Here is a 21,159-nt window from a genome sequence, read left to right as displayed (position 1 = left end):
CCACCATATAAACAAACTGAAGAAGAAAAACCACATGATCATCTCACTAGATGCTGAAAAATACTTGGACAAAATAAGTATGGCAGTTTCTGAAGAAAATGGGAATCAATCTACCTTAAAATCTAGCAATTCCTCTCTTGGGCATATACCCAAAGAATGCACATTCATACAAGAAAGACCTATGTTCAACTATGTTCATAACCGTACTGCTTGTAGTAGCCAGAATCTGAAAGCAGCCTATATGTCCCTCAACTGAAGAATTGATGGAGAAAATATGGTACAATTACACATTGGAGTATTACTCAGTGGGAAAAAAACAAAACAAAACAATGGAATCTTGAAATTCATGGGCAAATGGATGTAACTGGAAGAAAACATCCTGAGTGAGGTAACCCAATCACAGAAAGGCAAGCAGGGTATGTACTCACTCATATATGGATATTAGACATAGAGCCAAGAACTACCAGCCTACAATCCACACCAACTGAGAAAGCAGGAAACAAGGAGAATCCCAAGAGAAGAACGCATGGTCCCCCAAAGAAGGGAACAGGGACAACAACCTCTGAGCAAACTGGGAGCATGAGGGAAAAGAGAAGGATGGTGGGAGAGGGAGAGAAGGGGAGGGGGGAGGAGAACAAGAGGACTGAGACAGGGGAGGAATAGAGGAGGGCAATAGAAAGGAAATACCTTGATAGAGTGAGCCAGTGTAGGTTTGGAGAGAGGTCTCACCCAGGAGCAATGTTAGGGGATTCACATGGATGACCCAAACTAAGAAGCTCGGCAGTGGTGAAAAGGCTGCCTTTGATGCCCTTCCCCTATAATGAGATTTATGACTATCTTCATTGCCATTCCTAGAGCCTTCATCCAGTAGCTGATCAAAGCATAAACAGGGACCCACAGCTAAGCACTGATCCATACTCCTGGAATCCAGTTGTGGAGAGGGAGAAGGTTGAGCAAAGGAGCCAAGATGGTGCTGGAGATACCTGCTGAAAGAGTTGACCTGAACTAGTGAGAGCAGGGAGAGCATAGTTGTAAAGCTGGGGAACCAGCATTGGGCTGAACCAAGCTCTCTGAATGTGGGTGCCAGCTAGGAATCCAGGGCAGTCTATGGGACCTCTAACAGTGGAGCCAGTGTTTATCCCTAGAGCACAAATGGAATTTTGACGCTAATTACCTATGTAGGGATACTATTGCAGCCCAGATATGGGAAAGAGGACCTGGGCCCTCCCCCAAATGATGTGATGGACTTTGATGGTCTCCCAGGCAGGGCCCAACTTTCCCTTGGGAGTGGGTTGTTGGGTTGGTGGGGAGCATGGGAGGATGGGATGTCGAGGGAATGGGGAGAGTGACATGTAAATAAGAGTCCTTCTAAAATAAAAAAATTAAAATAAAAAAGAAATTAAACCAGCTACTTTATTACAGAAAAGTTTTGACTGATTTTAATTACCTTTTAATGAATTACCTTTATATAGATGTAAAGATAAAAGTTATTCTTATATATTTTCCACATATGTAGTCATAATTTTATCCATTTATTAAAATTTCAAGCTATTAATCCGTTATAAAAGTGAAATAGAATACCTTATTAGGATTCGATTCCACCTAGGGAGTTCCAGTGAAATTGAATAGTAATATTTATATTTGCAATATTTTTAATGTCATATTTCCAGTGTATCAAAATATTTTTTAAAAATCAAATTCACAGATATCGTGCTATCTGAAAAAGGAAGAAAATTACCCTCCAGATTTCATTTTAACCTACTAATACTTATTTAATTAAATCAACTGAAATAATTTTAGTGGTTTCTAATGGTTTGCTTTCTCAAACATCCCATGACCACCAAAGGGAACAATGCACAAAGCAACACAATTATAAAATGCCAAATCTTAAGAGCAAACACTCACAGTGCACCATTAGGAGAATTCAACAGTACTGAGACCTACTCAGGTTAACCTGCCAACTGTCCTATTTGCAAGTAAAATTTGCCCTCTTTCCTAATCAGCTGCTGGAGAGATGATTATTCCCATTGATGTAATGTGACCTGCCAGCCTTTCAAATGTTTTAGTGCTTCCTTTAGGACCATCTCAGATTCATTAGCTTTCCATCTGACAGAGCCAATGAGACTATCTGACAGCCAGAGACTGGGAACAGTCAAGACTCTGAGAGGAAGGGCTTTCCAGGAAAACTTACTTAAAAAAATTAAACTATGTATGTCATATATTTAAATACCAACTTATGTGTTGAAGTAACAAAGCAGAATGCTCATTATTATTATTACTAAGTTGTGTAGTATTTTTTATTTTTCAATGCAACCAGAATTAGTTTTTTTCATGAATATTGAAAATATATCCTTTCAGAAATATTCTATCTTCATTAATAAACTGACTTCTTTAATCCACATCGAGCTAATAATGAAAACAAAATTTTGGTCATGACCAAAACAAATCAAACTGCAGTAATTTTATTTTGGTCAGCCTAAAACAGTGTAAGGTAAGTGCTTTATTTTATCAGTAAAAAAAAAACCATGCATTCACATTTATAGATAAATTTTGAAGTCAGAATTCAAAATTAAACCTTCTATATAAAAAAGTATCAATTAAATATTTCTACTGATTAAAATAAACTCCTTTGCAACCTAAACTAACCAGAGTTGGATTAATAAAAACAGCAGTTTTTTTTAAATCTCCAATTGATTGGTTATAAGGAAAATTAATTGTGCAAATACTTAATTTTAGTATGAGTTGGCTCGTACAAAGGGAAACATGGTAAGGGCATTTCAAGTAGCATTTCATAATAGGTGTGGGTCCTCAGAAGTTAGGTCACATTGGTAACCTAAGTTATTTATGTCATCTGTCTGGAAAAAAACAAGCCTGCCAGCCTATTTTGATTTCCAGGCAAGCAAATCAATTGGAAGGGCATAGAATCTTACATTGTGTCATAAATTTACATTAAAGAACTATAAAAATCCATGACTTTATGAATTTTGTGCTAGGCACTATAGGCCCAACTATATAAAGATCCAGAAGCATTAAAGAATCCCCCTGGGGTCTGACAGTTATTGCTGAATTAGAACCAGGTGATTCCTATTGTTTGGCTCTCCCCTTTCCTCACCTGACCTTCTTTGACACATTCCATTGTATACATTCCTACATTGTTATTTTCATTATTACTATTATTATTACTAATGCCTGAGAGAGAAACAAAATGGCAACTTACCTATGACATGTAGTAGTTTAAAATAATTTCAAATGCAGACCAATTTTGAAATCACTTTAAGCATTAAATTGTGAATTTTTATTTGTAGTATGAGATTTTGATTAATGAACATTCATGATAATATCATTATTTAAACATACAGGGACCACACTATTTCATTGTAATGCAAAGTGTGCGTCAGGTGCTCATGATGTTTCGGGCATGTGTGTTTATTACGCATGTGCAGATGTGTATGTCTAAGTGTGCAAGTGGAAACCACAGAAGTTCAAGCATTATTCCTCAGATACCATGCAACAATTTTTTGAGATAGTTTCTCACTGCTCAGGAAATCAGCAAGTAGGCTCAGCTTCTGAACTGCAGCTCCAGATACCAACAGTTCTCTATATCTCCAGAAATAGGATTGGAGTCATCCTTTAACCTATATGATTTTTTTCAACTTTTTTTTATTTGAATTAGAAAGAGGATTGCTTTACATGACAATCTCAGTTCCCTTCTCCCTCCTGTCCTACCCTACCACGCCAACCCACCCCCAACTAAAACCTTATCTATCACATATCCTTTCTGCTCCCCCTGCATGGTGAGGCCCTTCATAGGGTGTCATCAGAGTCTATTGTATCCTTTGGGATAGGGCCTAGGCCCATCCCCATGTGTCTTGCCTCAGGGAGTATTCCTCTATATGGAATGGGCTCCCCAAACCCACACCTATGCCAGGGATAAGTACTGAACTTCTACAGGAGGTCCCATAGATTTCTGAGGTTTCCTCACAGAAACCCATGTTCCTGGCGTCTGGATCAGTCCTAAGCTGGTATCCCAGCTATCAGTCTGGGGAGCAAGAGTTCCCCTATGTTCATGTCAGCTGTTTCTGTGGGTTTCACCAGCCTGGTCTGGACCCCTTTGCCCTTCACTCATCCTTCTCTGCATCTGGGTTCCAGTTCGTTTGGGGATTAGTTGTGGGTGTCTGCTTCTACTTCCACCAGCTGAAGGCTTTAGGATGGCATATAAAGTTAGTCATCAATCTCATTATCAGAGGAGGGCATTTAAGGTAGCCTCTCCTCTGTTGCTTAGATTGTTAGCTGGTGTCATCTTTGTAGATCTCCAGACATTTCCCTAGTGCCTGATTTCTCTGTAAATCAAAAATGTCTCCCTCTTTTATGGCATCTCCATTCTTGTTATCATCTGTTCTTCCTCTGACTCAACCTTTCTGCTCCCTCATGTGCTCTGCATCCCTCCTCTTCTCCTCTTCTCCCCTTCTCTTTCTTCTAGCTCCCTGCCCTCTCTTGCCATGCTCCCAATTTGCTCAGGAGATCTTGACCCTTTCCCCTCATCCAGGGCACCCTGTATGTCTCTCTTAGGGTCCTCCTTGTTTATTAGCTTCTTTGGCAATGTGGATTCCAGCCTATATGACATTTTTAACAAGGCTCTTAACAAGCTTGAATAAGCTCATGTCCTCCAGATTATGGAACAAGTAATTTACATACAAAACTATCTCATAAACCATTCAAATGATGAATTGATATATAATTTCAACGACTACATACAAATCACAGGTGGGCACATGTGTGGAGGGTTCTCATAAAACTGAGACTGATATTATACCATATGATCCAGCTAAAGCAATCCTAGAGATATATCTATAGAACTCATTCCTACCAAATAGATAGGTAAACAGCCATGTTTATTGCTGATCTATTCAAAATAGCAAGAATATGGAATTAGCCTAAATATCCAACACCTGGTGGATGGGTTAATGACAATATGGTTCATATACACAGGGGATTTTATTGAATTATAAAGATAATTAAACTTCTTTAAATTATAAAAATGAGTATAACTGGAAAATTAGATAATACAAGCACAAAAAGGTAAATAAACAGGTTTTCATTCAAATGTGGATCCTAGTTTATAACTTCTAATATTTATGTATTTCCACTTAAATAGAATTGTGTATAAAGCCCAGGAAGTTAGGAATAACCCATGAGATAACACAAAATAGACCCTGAAGGAGAAGAGGAGGGAGAATAATAGAAAACATAAAATTAGAAAGTGTTAGGATGATATTGTAGGTGAACATAAAGGAGTTTAAGACCATAATGACTGGAGCAGGAATATGATAGAAAAGAAGAGAAAACATGGCAGCTCAGACAAAACTGATATTTGTGAACATCTTGATGGGAAAACTACTTTATTCACTAATTAAAGAAATAAAGGGCAGGGGAGCTGACTCAGCAGTTGAGGGAGATTTCTTCTCCTTTCATGGGTTGCACACATTCCACATGTACACACACACACACACACACACACACACACACACACACACACCTTAAGATAATGAAAATAAAAACAACATAATTAATAAGTGTCTTAAAATCATTTACCATGGCAACAAAAATAATTTCATAATGGGAATTTTGTGAGTATAATCATCAAGCAACTCAAATAAAAATGAATATGAATAAATAGCTGGAAGTCATTGGAAGATGTCACAGTGAGCATAATCTAAGATCTTCAGTGGATCAATTTGGATCCAAGATGTCTATCACACATTCTCATCTCACAGCAATTAAGCTACCTGGTGATTTTGATCACTGTCTATGTCAGATTTTCTTATCTGAGCAAGGTAAGAACTTAGCCATGTTATTGTTCCAATTCACCAGTTTAGAATACTTCATTTAATGTTAGAAACACCAATGAACTTAAAATTTATTTCAATGTAAGCCTATAGTACATTCATATATATGTATATGTGTATCTGTGTATCTGTATGTTTATACATAATATGTAGATTAAAGGAAAAAATAATGACCAAAACACAGTTCCATGATGAACTGCTAGATGACAAATTTTACAAGACAGTAAATGACAGTCAAAAGATAAAAGGGTTATGTGATTCTTGTACTAATACTGCTTGTAATATATTATTTTTAAAATGTTTGCACTAAGAAAATAACAGAAAATTTATTGTCTCAGGCTATAAGATGTTTTAGAGACAATAACCCAAAGCAGTTGGCTTCCACAAGATAAAATCTTAAAAATATGGCTCTTTTCCATGATTCTATTGTACCTTTGTTCTTTGTCATTAATCTTGTCCCTTCTTGTTTCCGGTCACTGCTTAGCATGTGCACCACAGCTTTATTTGCCTTGTGTGAACATTATTTACCAATAGCAGATTACCTTTGGCTTCCCTTGTTATTTCTTTAGGTCTGCACTAGATCCATGTGTAAGGTCATAAGTAGGAAACAGAAGACTGCAGCCAAACTGGCCTTTCTGCTCCCAGTGCACACATTATAGATAGGCTTACAGCAAGGTCAGCCAGTGAAGCAGTGGCCACCTGCTCTCACACTGAGAACAAAGTCACCTTCACAGTAAGCAGGAAAGTTCTGCCACTCTCTCTTTCCCTATGTGTAGGGAGAAACCTCTCTGGTGAGACTCTGAACCTGACCTTCTAAGCATGACACGCCAGTCATCAGGGTACCATGCTGCTTGGTTACTAATGCCACTGCTTCACACTGTTTTAGATTTCAACCTCTGACACAACATCCTATCTTTAAAGTTACAGAGTTGACTTCTATTATACTGTTAGCTTTTCTTCAACTTAGTTCACGTTATGTCTTCAGTCTTTTTTGATGTTGATGATAGCAACATTTCTCATCTCTGTGTCATTGTCTTCAATCTACCAGTTCACAAAAAGACACAGACCATGGAAAATAACATTCCCTTATCTAATTTTGCTTATCATGCACTCCAAACATTCTAATTTAATACACTACCAGATGAACTTTTTCTGACATTAAAGATGGAGCAACAGGGGTTAAATATATAATAATCTAAAATAACCAACAAAACCAAACAAGATAGATAACATAATGATCAATAGAGTACATAACAAGAAAGGTTCATTGACCTTTTAAAATAGAAACAAATAATGTAAGACCTTAAGTGTATTTCTGTTGTAGCCAGGAACTTATAAAAGGAGAGAATGTGGGAAAATATGCTTTTGTCTTGCCAAAGAAGAGCCAACAATGTTACTATTTATTCGAGTTCATATGTTATTTATATGGAGTTAAATTCCATATAAAATGTAGTAATTTAATAAGGTCTTTAGAAGTAGTAAATTTAAGGTCATTGTTTCACGTATCCAAGAAAATCTACAAGACTGATTATACCAAAGTAATTACAATATAATGAATAATTAATAAAGTTACTTTATAGGTTTATACAATGTGTAAGTATGCCAGATTTTATTTATTCTTCTTCCATTCTAAGAGGAAAATTAAACCTTTGCATTGATATTCATAATGAGGAAGGTTATTGGTAGGATTTTTTCTCTGTTTAAGAAGAGAAAGAATTCCTTCTTAGAATCATCTCAAACCCAATCAAATGTCTAAAAAAAAGGGAAAATATGTTATGGAAGTGAGACATACTTTTGTATTCCTTATTTCCCCCTTGAGACCATATCAATCTTCTACCTACTTTCTGATCCTGCTTTTCAATTAAAGTGTAGTCATTTTCACCTTTTGTTTATGAAAGAGGAAACACTGCCCAAAACAAAACACTGTTACTTAAATTTGATTATGCATTATAAATAGGAAGTATGCTTAATTTGGTTTAGTTTATATTAACTTTGAAAGATAAAATGGAAATTTAGAAATGAAAACCAAACGAAATGCCAATGTCTGGGAAAAGAATAGAGCACCCCCTTTTTTGTATGAACACAGCACTTGTCCTTTTGTTTCCTATTTTGTCTTTCAGTTCTTTGAACAGAACACAGAAATGTGTATGTAAGGAGGTCACACATGTGAAAGTCCTTTCCAGATTTGTTTATGTGTGACTGGTAGAGTTTATTTTTTTGCTTGTGGATGTGAATCATAGTCTACAGAGCTTAAACTTAATCATGATCATAGTCATAACCTCAGACTTTTCTAAAGAGTCATGACAATTTTTTACATTACTATCATACAGTGTGAAAAGAAAAATATTTTAGAAAACAAAAGGAACTCACGTGTAAATTTCTAAATGGAAAATGTTTTAATTGTATTTAAGATTTTCTTGTTTTCTTTTTCTTTTTTATAGATTTTATTTAAATTAGACACAATCTTATTTTACATATCAATCCCAGTTTCCTCTCCCTCCCATCCTCCCTTTCCCTTTCCATCCCCCATCCACTCCCCAGGGAGGGTGAGGCTGTCCATGGGGGAATCAACAAATCTGTCCAGTCATTTGGGGCATGGCCTAGGCCCTCTCCTTTGTATCTAGGGTAAGAGAGTATCCCTTCATGGGAAATGGGCTCCTGACATCATTTGTGCACTAGGGATCCATCCTAGAGCCTTCATCCAGTAGCTGATAAAAGCAGAAGCAGAGATCCACAGCCAAACACTAAGCCAAACTCCTGGAATCCAGCTTCAGAAAGGGAGGACTGATGAAAAAAGGGGTCAAGACCATGCTGGGTAAACCCACAGAAATAGCTGAACTGAGCAAGTGGGAACTCATGGACCTCAGTCTGACAGCTGGGGAGCCAACATAGGGCCAAACCAGGACCCCTGAACATGTGGGTCAGCTAGGAGCACTGGGCAGTCTATAGGGCCTCTGGCAGTGGAACTAAGAGAGAGTTTCTAATCCTATTAGTGTCTTGATTCCCTATTTTATCATCATGATGAAAAGACTTTCATGACATGCATGACTAGAATCCCCCTGTGTAACAATGATCTACTTCCATAAGGATAGTCATAATAGTAATCGCTCCTTCCCTCCTATCTCTCTGTGTGTAATATTTCATCAAAATTATCAATTTTGCATACAAGTCTATGCATCTTATTTTCTCAAATATAAATTTACAATATGGAAAGATACTTAAGTTCATGTGAACAATTTTATTCATAGGGAATGTCATTTGAATCATTGGTTATATCTCTTGTAGTATTAGAAGTGTCTTACTAAAATATTCACCTTTAATTTTGGTTTAGATAAGAAACATCAAATGACTTTGGAATATATAGTAGATACTTCTGTAGATTTGATGAATGACTGCCTACTTTATTACCCTGTCTCTATTTTTCAAACCTGTTGAAATTTAAGATGTAGAGTGACAGGTATTTTCTTAGGATCTGCAGGTTCCTGGCCATGAGGATGAAATCTCCTACTTTTATTCCACAGACCTCTTTTTTTACACCAACATTCTGTCATAATTTTCTACATGCCTGCCTGCTATACTGCTTTTGCAACTCTGTATGAAGTTCGGAGTATAATTAATTTTTCTTACCCATTAGACAGGAAATTGTTTTCTCTTACTTGGGTAATCATTTGAAATCTACTCTATCTTGTGTATTTTTGGAATTGTCTAATCCATTATCTTCTCTCTTTCTATGAATATAAGTGTATTTCCAAAAGTCTCTTCCTACCACTCAAGCCTGGTAAGTACTTGGACACTCCTGACAACAGTTAAGATTATCACTTAAGTTGAGACAAAAGCATATGGTAAATGGAGGTCTTTTAAAAAATCCATTCTCTTTTAGGAGTAGTCTTAATATTTGCAACACAGTAAATTTTTAACAGACGCTAATCAAGTATCACTGTACATAATTTACATGGAGGTGCTATGCAACTGAGTAAGGAAAGCTTAGAAATCTTAAAAGCAGGAAACCAATGAAAGAAAAGAAAATATATGTTAAATTTACTAGCAGGCATAGAAACACATTGCATTTGAAAAGGACAGCAGCTCCCCTAAGGCAAAATCTATGATGCTGTCAATACAACTGTGACTTCTTTTTCTCCAGTGTCTTACATACAATTATATAACAGAACATCCATAACTTGACTTGCTGAGGATATGTCCCTAAGTGAAAAATAAGAATTTCAAGAGCAAAACCTCTATGCAGTCTCTCTGTTTTATTTATTTTCTGCAAGGATTTCCGTGTGTGTGTGTGTGTGTGTGTGTGTGTGTGTGTGTGTGTGTGTGTGTGTGTGTGTATAACTGATTGTCCACACCATTGTTTATGTGTATTCAAGTACACACACGTGTGTACAGATGCATGGATAGGAGGGTATAATACAGTCTCTAGTGCCATTGCAAAAACAAAAAAATCATCCTTCATGTTTAAAACAAAGTCTCTTTAACTAAGAGTTTACTGATAGGTCTATACAGGCTGGTCAGTATGCACCAATATTCTAGTCTCTCCCAGTGCTGGAATTAGAAGCCTGTGTCATCATGACTAACAATGGGAATTTGGGGTGTTGAAATTAGGTTCTCATTCTTTAAAGGTAAGTGCAGACAACTATTTCCTTAGCCCTTTTATCAGTATCATAAACACCCCCCCCCTTTTTTTTTTTTTTGGTTTTTGTTTTCAGGTGGTTTACTGTTTTGCCTAGATTGCCCTTAAACTAGTGACTCATCTGTTAGGCTTATCTCCTTAGTGGTGACTAAAAGCTATTGCCTCTTCACCTCAGGTATCTCTATCTTTTCCCATTTTTTGATTTTTTTGATTTCTTTTTACATACCAACCACAGTTCTCCCTCCCCCTTGCTTCTTCCCACACCCCTTGGTAATTTTGAATGGAAGGAACAAGGCTATAAGTTCCTGAAAAATGAGTTAAGTCCAATTAATCTGTTCAGAGAGACTGCTATGCCAATCTTGGTTATGTTTTTCTTCCTCTATTTTACTTTAGAGATAGGGACACCATATATATGCCTGGCTTGGAACTCTCTCTGTAGACCAGGCTGGTTTCTAACAAACAGAGATCCATCTACCTCTGCTTCTCCAGTGATGGAATTAAAGTTGTGTGCCATCATTTTCTTGCTTTAATGAAATTTACAGGCTGTGCTTCCTTCCAACACCAGTCTCAGAAGATTTATGCCTAATCACATAACTAGTATAGAATGGAAGATGTATGCCTATTCATCTCAAGCCATTCATGAAAGTGTCTGATTAGCTCCCTGGGGAAGGACATAGCCTGGATGATATGCTGTACAGTTTTGTGTTTCTTCATCACATTCTCCTTCCAATTTGACTAAGTTGGGATATCACTGAGAAAACAATAGTCTGGGGACAGTAAAGCCTCTTAATAGAGCCATTTTACTGAATCATTTTGGCAGTACAAGTGGAATTTTACAATACTCATTTTTTTACCCATGGATTTTGTTTGCACAACTGTCCAACTTCCACTCCATTTGAATGCACTCTACTAACTTAAATACTTGAAGGGATTTTCATTATTTGACTTACCTATACATATAATTTCCAATCATGTAAATTTTCTTTATTGTATTAATTTATTGTATGTAGTCCACATATACTGACGCTTGACAGTTAATGGTAGGTCTGAGAGGAATTGTTATTTTCAAAAATGCTAAAATGATATAGCCATTGAGAAGTTGCCCTTGCACTAATGAGTAGCCTCACATACAACCTTGACAAGGAAATCTAACTAAACTCAAGGGATCAAACACTAAAAGAAAACATGAAACAAGGATAGAAACTTGTTGGAAATAAATGAAGGATAGACAAAAGCAACTAAACCCTGATGTAAATATATGGAGTTGTGAAGCAACAATAAAAACGTGTTTTTAGACAGGTTTTCTCTGCAGCTTTGGAGTCTGTCCTGGAACTTGCTCTGTAGACGACTAGTCTCAAACTCATAGTGATCCCACTGTCTCTGCCTCCTGAGTGCTGGGATTAAAGGAGTGTTCCACCAGTGCCCAGAAATACAATCAAATTTTTGGCTAAGAAACAATATAATATTTAAAATTTGTGGAAAGGTTTGCAACTCATCAGAATAGATTCCCAGCTAACTGTTTGTTCTGTCACATACGTGTTGCTTACTTGATACTGGCAGAATGTGCAGAGACATGTAACTCTGTAGTCAACTAAATTTGAGGGATGCAGGATATTAATTACTTTATCTGAATCCAGTATTTGGAAATCACTTAGCTAACTTGACATGTGTTATGACATAATCTAAATGAAGTTAATGAATGGGCAGTCTATTATCATATATAGTAATTAAATACAAATGAAACAAAATGAGACACACTCCCTTAGCATCCTGCATTCTTAACTTTGTTCTACTGCAGTAGAAAAAGCAAAGAGAAGTCCAGATGAATTTAGATTTTTCTGTTCAAACCACAAATTTCACAAAACCTTTTTCAGAATATTGATTCATATGTAATATAGAGCAGGTTGTATTTATACATATAGGAATAGATTTATAAACTTAGATGTATACAACAATTAGTGACAAAGAGGTACTGAATTTGAAAGAGAGAAAGGAGATGTACAGGGGTTGGTTTGGAGGGAGGCAAAGGACAAGGGAAATTATATAATTATTGTTTCAAAATGAAAGGAAATAATTATTAAAAGTTTACAAGTACATACATAATTTTCTTATGTGGTATACTAGTGACCACCATTATTTACCAACAGACCATCTAATATAAGAAGATACACATATTGGGCTAGCAATGTAATCTACTAAAATGTAATCTACTCTTCCATAAAGTATAACAAATGAATAAAAAACCTTTGATTTCTTCACTAGCTTTCATTAATATAGGGTGACCAACAAAGTCTGAAAATCCAAATGTTCAAGTGTTTTGGAGACCCAGCAAATGTGTCATATGTACAAAGCTTAACACATAATCTTATGTGATATCAAAACACAGCCTCAGCAAAAATCGTGCACAATATTATGTACTATATACTCTATGTATAACTGTAAAAATGAGCTCATGAAACTTTCAGGCAAATATATAGACTTGGAAGACACAAGATTAAGCTAGCTGAAACACAAATACTCTAACACCCCAGAATGCTCTCTCATATATGTGGATCTTAGCTTAGAGTGTGCACAATCAGCACACTGACACACACACACACACACACACACACACACACATATATATATATATATACATATATGCATGTACACTCCATATATATATATATATATATTGCAAACATATATATATATGTATATAACATTTATAATCTTCATACTACACGCTCATATATAGTATAGTATAAAAGTTGCAAAGAGATCAAGATAAGGTCATATTAGGTAATGAGGAAGGATAAAATTTAGCAAAAGGACATGTGAGCCATGTAATATTTTATAAAGCTACTATTCCCACCTACTTTCAATTCCATCACAGTTTATTTTTTCTTTTTTCAGTTGCTTGGTAGAGAGTAAATTTAGTCTTCTGACCATTGAAGTAGTAATATTTATAAAAATGAATAAGTAATGTAATTGATAGTGCAAATGTAAAGTCCCAAGCAAAACTCCATTGCTCCTCAGTGGTCATTCTAACTATAGTGCAGTTCACTGAGTTATGGACTGTGCAATTATTTCAGGAACTTCCTTAAACTATCTGTGTCAATTTTTTTTTGTGAATTGACTTGAATAGACATGCTGTTTATAAAAAAAATAGATAAGTTGTATGTACCAAAAAAATAAATAAAAGACCTAGAGACTGATATTGTGGTTCAAGCTTCAAACTGAAGATCAGAAAAGCAAAGCAGTCAGACACTAGCTTTTACCTCTACCTCAGCTCAGATTAAAGGATAGATCCTTAAACTGCTTCCAATTTCACTGCTTGTCTGATTCACTCAGACTACTAGGCTCTCCTAAACATGGCTAGAGACTTCAATGTTTTTCTATTCTCAATGTGGCTGGACAGTGAATGGTAGCTCTGAAACCCTGATCCAGTCTTAAATACCTCTCATGAGGCCTGTGATTAAAGGCATATGATCCCAAGTGCTAAGATCATCTTTGTGTGAACTGTTTTACTTTAGGACTGGATCAATTTCGTGTAGCACAGTGTCGCCTTGAACTAACAGAGATCTGTCTACTTCTACCTCCCTAGTGGTGGGATTAAAGGTGTGTGCCACTATTGCCTGGCTTCTATAGCTTATGGCTGACTTTGCTTTCTGAATCCTCAGGCAAGCTTTAATAAATCATATATCACTAAAATTGTATAAGCACATGGCTGTATAATATTAGGGTTAAGGTAGGGTTAGCATTGGAGTTAGGGTTAGGCTTAGGCTTAGGCTTAGGGTTCATATCCAGCCTTCTTTAGAGTAGTCTCCACCAAAACCCACAGATGTCATCTCCATTTCCTCATTCAGGGATGAGAGGTTGTTGGGGGACATAGGAGGATGAGAGGGAGAGAGAATTGAGATTGATATGTAAAATAAGATTGCTTCTAATTTAAATTTAAAAAGATGCACTTTTAAAATTCAAAAGGAGAAGCATTTGAAATTAATCTGAAAAGAAAGTTTCTTTTAAGAAAAGGCAAGTGAGTTAACCAAAGTCTAAAAGTACATAGTAATATTTTTAAGACAAACAAGAAAATTGTTTGTAAATTGGCTTCCTATGGAGAGTGATGGAGCTTATGAAAACTTAGAAGATATATAAGTTTATATCTGCTAAATGTATAAAACATCCCATTATTTAGAGAAGTGGAACATTAAAATAAGAATAACATAAGGGCTTGAAGGAAACACTCATGTGTGCCTGTGTGAAGTATCTTTCACAGTGATGAAACCCCACTGTGCTGCACCTTCCCACAGTGAATGGTGTGAAATACTCCAGGACTCACACTGATAGAAACTAATCTACCGATGCTCAGAACAATTTTCAATTCATTGATTCTTTGCCTATGAAGAAAAAGCCACACTACCCACTTTCCTTGGTAGAACAAAATAAAAATCAAAGAATCTGTAGGGGGTAAACTTTCTGTCTTGACAGATCTGGGATACTCATGATTTTTCTTCAACCTTTAAGAAGAGGAGACCGTGTAACTGGTGACAGCTGTAACTCAGACAATTAAATGATTGAATCCTCCAGACTCATAAATCAATTTTCAGGAAATGTGATAAATCTATTCATCAGGTCAATTTACATTTTGTTCTCATGGTAAAATTTACTGGTATTTTCTCTTCTTGTTCTTAAATTGTTACCTGTGAAGAAATGATTGTCTTTTGTCAAGCAACCCCAAAGTTAAGAATAGCTAGATATTTGAAATATTTGTCTGACTGTTGGATGGTCAGAGGAGAATTGAATAACAAGTATGTTACATGTTATATAACATGCTGGAAAATCAGTTTAAGGATCATCAGATCTTGTGCAAAGTATCTGAGAGAAAACATTAGACTTTCAGGCCAAAAAACAAACATACAAATACTTAATTTTGTACATATCATTTAGGTAATAGGTAAAGGCTGCTTGATGAATAGCAAGAAAACAGAGAGCATATATATATATATATATATATATATGTGTGTGTGTGTGTGTGTGTGTGTGTGTGTGGTGTAACAGTGTGCTGGATAGATATCAGTTACCAAAATTAAACCAAGAACAGATAAGCAATTTAAATAGACCTATAAAACCTAATGAAATGGAAGCAGTCTTCAAAAGTCTCTCGACCAAAAAAATCTCAGGGCCAGATGGTTTCAGTGCAGAATTCTACCAGAAAATCAAAGAACAGCTAATACCAATTCTCCTCAAAGTGTTCCATATAAAAGAAGCAGAAGGGTCATTGTCAAAACTGTTTTTAAGGAGGCTATAATTACCTTGGTACTCAAGCCACACAAAGACACAACTAAGAAAGAGGACTACAAACCAATATCCCTCATGAACATTTATAGAAAATATTAAAAAAAAAATGTCAAATAGATTCCAAGAGCACATCAGAAAAATCATCCACCATGATCAAGCAGTTTTCAGACCAGGGATGTAGGGATAGTTCAACATATGAAAACCCATCAGTGTAATCCACCATATAAAGAAACTGAAAAAGAAAAAACACATGATCATCCACTAGATGCTGAAAAAGCCTTTGACAAAATCTAACACCTCTTTATGATAAAGGTCTTGGAGAAATCAGGGATAACAGGAACATACCTAAGCATAATATGCAGCAAACCAATAGCCAATATCAAACTAAATGAAGAGAAACTCAATGCAATTCCTCTAAAATCAGGAAGAAGACAAGGTTGCCCACTCTCTCCATATCTTTTCAATATTGTACTTGAAGTTCTACATAGAGCAAAAAAACAACAAAAGGAGATCAAGGGGATACAAATTGGAAAGGAAGAAGTCAAGCTTTCTCTATTTGTAGATGATATGATAGTTTACATAAGCGACCCCCCCCAAAAAAAAACTCTACCAGGGAACTCCTGCAGCTGATGAATACCTTCAGCAAGAGGCAAGATTAACAAAAAACCAGTAGCCCTACTGTGTAGAGACAATAAATGGGCTGAGAAAGAAGTCAGAGAAACATCACCCTTTACAATAGCCACAAACAACATGAAATATCTTGGTATAACACTAACCAAGCAAATGAAAGACCTGTATAACAAGAACTTTGAGTCTTTAAAGAAAGAAATTAAAGGAGATACCAGAAAATGGAAAGATCTCTCATGATCTTTCCTATCCACCCTTGGATAGGTTGGATCAACATAGTAAAAATGGCAATTTTGGCAAAAGCTATCTATAGATTCAGTGCAATCCCCATTAAATCCCAACACAATTCTTCACAGACCTTGAAAGAACAACACTCAACTTTATATGGAAAAACAAAAATCACAGGACAGCCAAAACAACCATATACAATAAAGGAACTCCTGGAAACCTCGACATCCCTGACTTCAAGCTCTATTATAGAGCCATAGTCCTAAAAGCAATTGATATTGGCACAAGAGTAGACAGGTAGACCGATGGCATCTAATTGGAAACCCTGATATTAACCCATGTACCTACGAACATCTGATTTTAGACAAGTAATCAAAAGTTATAAAATGAAAAAATAAAGCATAGTTAACAAGTAGTGCTGGCATAACTGGATGCTGACATGTAGAATATTGCAGATAGATCCATATCAACTCCATGCACAAAACTGAAGTCCAATTGTATCACAGACCTCAACATAAATCCAGCCACACTGAACCTCTTAGTAGAGAAAGTAGGAGTTACCCTTGAATGGTTGGTTCTGCTTCCTGAACATAACACAAGTAGCACAGACATTGAGATCAACCCAGCAATTCCACTCTTAGGAATATAGCCAGAAGAAGCACATTCATACCACAAGGACATATGTTCAACTATGTTTGCAGCAGCATTGTTTGTAATAGCCAGAACCTGGAAGCAACCTAGATACCCCTCAACTGAAGAATGGATAGAGAAAATGTGCTAAATTTCCACAATGGAATAATATTCAGCAGAAAAAAAAAAAAAAAAAAAAAAAAAACGTTGAAATCATGGAATTCTCAAGCAAATGGATAGAAGTAGAAGAAACCATCCTGAGTGAGGTAACCCAGTCACAAAAAGACAAACATGGTATGTACTCACTCTTATATGGTGTTTAGACATAGAGCAAAGGAATACCAAACTACAATCCATATTACAAGAGAAGCTAGGGAAAAAGGAGTACCTTAAGAGAGACACAAATTGTCCCCTGGAAAAGGGGAAAGGGACAAGATCTCCTGGGCAATTTGGGAGCATCAGGAGGGGGGAGGGAGTTAGGATTAAGAGAAGGGGAGAAGAGGAGGGGAGAGGAGGACATGAAGGAGCAGGAAGATTGACTCAGGGGAAGAATAGAGGAGAGCAAGAAAAGATATACCATAATAGAGAGAGCCATTAAGGATTAAGGAGATTAAGCAGGATTAAGCAGAAATCTGGCACTAGGGAATGTCCAGGGATCTACAAGAATGACCACAACTAAAAATCTAAGCAATAATAGAGAGGCTACCTTAAACACCCTTCCCCGATAATGAGATTGATGACTACCTTATATGCCATCCTAGAGCCTTCATCAAGTAGCTGATGGAAACAAAAGTCCACAGCTAAACACTTAGCTGAACTACTGGAATCCAGTAGCAGAGAAGGGGGAGTGATGAGCAAGTGGTCAAGACCAGGATGGAGAAACCCACAGAAACAGGTGACCTGAGCAAGGGGGAGCTCATGGACTTCAGACTGATAACTGGGAAACCAGCATAGGACAGACCCACACCCCGTGAACGTGGGTGTCAGTTAGGAGGCCTGGGCAATCTATTGGGCCTCTAGTAGTGGATCAGTATTTATCCCTGGTATATGAATTGACTTTGGGAGCCCCTTCCATGTAGAGGGATACTCTCTCAGCCTAGACACATGGGGGAGGGCCTGGGTCCTGCTCCAAATGATATGACAGACTTTGAAGAACCCCCATGGAAGGCCTAACCCTCCCTGGGGAGCAGAAAGGGGATGGTTAGATGTTCTGTGGGGGGCAAAGAGGGAACTGAGATTGACATTTAAAACAAGCTTGCTTGTAATGTAAATAAAAAGAAAAAGGCCGCTATATTAATATAAATAATACATATAATATGTATGAAGCACTTTCATTTAGTGAATGGAGAAAACGTTTTTTCTAGCAATTAACATATTGATGAAGAAATTTAAACTAGTTGTTCACAGAGTTAACTGCCTTGATATTAAAAAAATAGTACTCTTTTTCTTCCCCATCTCTCTTCCTCCCTGCTTTCCTCCATCCCTCCCCCTTCTCTCCCTTCGCTCCTCCCTCACTCCAGTTGGTTTTGCATTTTAATAGACTTATACATAATATTATTCTGTAGTTGCTACAATATATAAAACCTTTTGAAAAGAAATCCCGATAGCTATAGTTTAAAAAAAATACCTACATATTTTTCTAATTCTGACTTTACAAACCATTTTCAGGGCTTCTTATTGTCCTATCTCTGGCTGATTTTCTCTGCTGTGGTCATGTGATACCATGCCAGGCTCTACATTTGAATTAATCTGGTATTGGTAACATACCTAGTATTTAAAATTTGCAGTTCATTGACCTCTGAAGCTTGCTGTACTTCTCATTCACTTACAAAGAGACACACATATAAAAAGAATTTATACTGTCTTTAGTCTATGACCTAATCACATTCTATGAACCAATCACAAAAACATCCAAATTTTCCAGTTTCAATTTGTAGCATGCTTCGGTCCATGTAGTTGTCTCAATTAAATTTGAAAGTGTTCAGTAAGTGAAAAGTGGCTTCTGAAACATTTGATCCATTTTAAAGAATTTGGATTGCAAGATTAATTACTTCAGTATCACTTCAAACAATTATGCTATCTGAACAAGTTTACAGTCTAGAAAAATTTCAAATTATTGAAGAATGGCTTTTTACACTTTTAGTCAAAATATTTTAATTGGAATTAGAATTCAAAATTAAAGTTTTCTTTGCTTGCTTTGGTCCAGACCACAGGAGAGAAGATTGTAGGATAATTATCCTCATGACCTCATACCTTCTGCTGAGCTTTGATGGTATGATTCCCTTTCTGATGCAATAGATATTTTGTTTGATGTTCTGTTTGAAATACTGCCTTTTTAATACTTTCATTATATTATAATCTCAAAAACATAAAAAGACTTAAACATTGTAAACCACTTTAATCTTTATATTTCCAGAAACCATTTTCATATTTTCAATAAATATGTTTCTGTTTAATTCTGACATCTATTCAGTTTTTGAAAGAGTGAAAGGGGTCAGAGTCTCAACTTGTTTTTTCTGGCATGGTAGTGGACCCATTCTTACTGTATCAAAAGAGAGGGGGGGGGAAAGCATCTTTTTGGGTAGGATCTACATGCAGAATTCTAAGTTTTGTAGATAAGAGATATAGCAAAGAGAATATTTTTCAAAATTTTTTTATTGAAATTAGATTCTTCTCTTATAAAATATAACCCAACCATGGTCCCATGCCTGCTACCAGCCCCCCCAAGCTCCCCCTTCTCCCATATACAGTGCCCTTCCATTTCCTTGTCACAAAAGAGCAGATGTCCAAGGGAGAGCTTCCCACTTCATGCTCTGTACATCCACCATTTCGTTGATTCAATAGTCCATGCTCTCCAGGTGTACTCCATCCCCTCTGACTCCTACAATTTTTCCTCCCATTTCCTGCAAGGTTTGCCCAGTAACTAATGATTTCCTAAAAAAATAAAAAGAAAAGAAAACATTTTAGTCTTAGAAAATCCCTAAAAACAATCTTTGTCTTATACACATAAGTGTTGTCTTCACCATTTATGAAGGAAACCTCTCTTGGCAATACAACAAAATCACTACAGAAAGCCTCAAAGGAATAAAATTCAGAGTTGGGGAGTCCAGTACCTATGGATACATTTATAGAAGAATCTTGCACCTATGGCTGAGGAAACACAGCAAAAGAGGGGCCAGCAACATTGTAAGAAGCAGAGGAGAAAGGAATTTGCTGTGTGTTTGTGTCTCCTCATAATATCAGAAGTTATATCCACAGAGTATCACCAACATGTATGACCAAACATAAGTTGAAAAAGCATGACACCAATGAGCATGCCCCACAGGGCAGAGAAAAGCCATGAGACCTGAGAACTCTAGGAAACTGAAGAAAGCTACTAATGTGACTTGTGGCTCTCCCAAGGAAGAAACACAGGACTTGATTGTCCAGTACCAAATGAGCATCCATAAAACATACATATAGGTTGCATACTCCAAAGATTAATTTGTATTAAAGAATATGTATATACTTACATATAAATATATGCATACAGTAACAGTTAAGGAAAAAGAGGCTGCAGATTTGAAAGAAGTTGGAAGGGCTATATGGCAGCATTTGGAAGGAGAAAAGGGAAGGGAGAAAGTTGCATGTAAATTAGTCTCATGATTAAAAAAAAGTACATCTTTAGAAGTTGAAATTTTTCTTTTGTTTTAATAATTACTAAAACTATGTTTCTTTTGTCTGCCTCAGGTCTACCTTATATATGATAGATAAGAAACTCCCATGAAATCTCAACAATATAACTGCCTAAGCAAGATTTATAATATTCCTGCAACAATTGACCTGAAACATGGAAATCTCATAGGAACCTACCTCTAGATGAAAAGTCACAGTTAACAGCCACTGAGAGAGGGATAGTTAGTCTTTCCTTTG

This window comes from Cricetulus griseus, chromosome 4, assembly GCF_003668045.3.
Source record: "Cricetulus griseus strain 17A/GY chromosome 4, alternate assembly CriGri-PICRH-1.0, whole genome shotgun sequence".
In the NCBI taxonomy this organism is placed as follows: domain Eukaryota; kingdom Metazoa; phylum Chordata; class Mammalia; order Rodentia; family Cricetidae; genus Cricetulus; species Cricetulus griseus.
The sequence above is the reverse complement of the archived record's forward strand: the minus strand, read 5'-3'. Positions refer to the sequence as shown.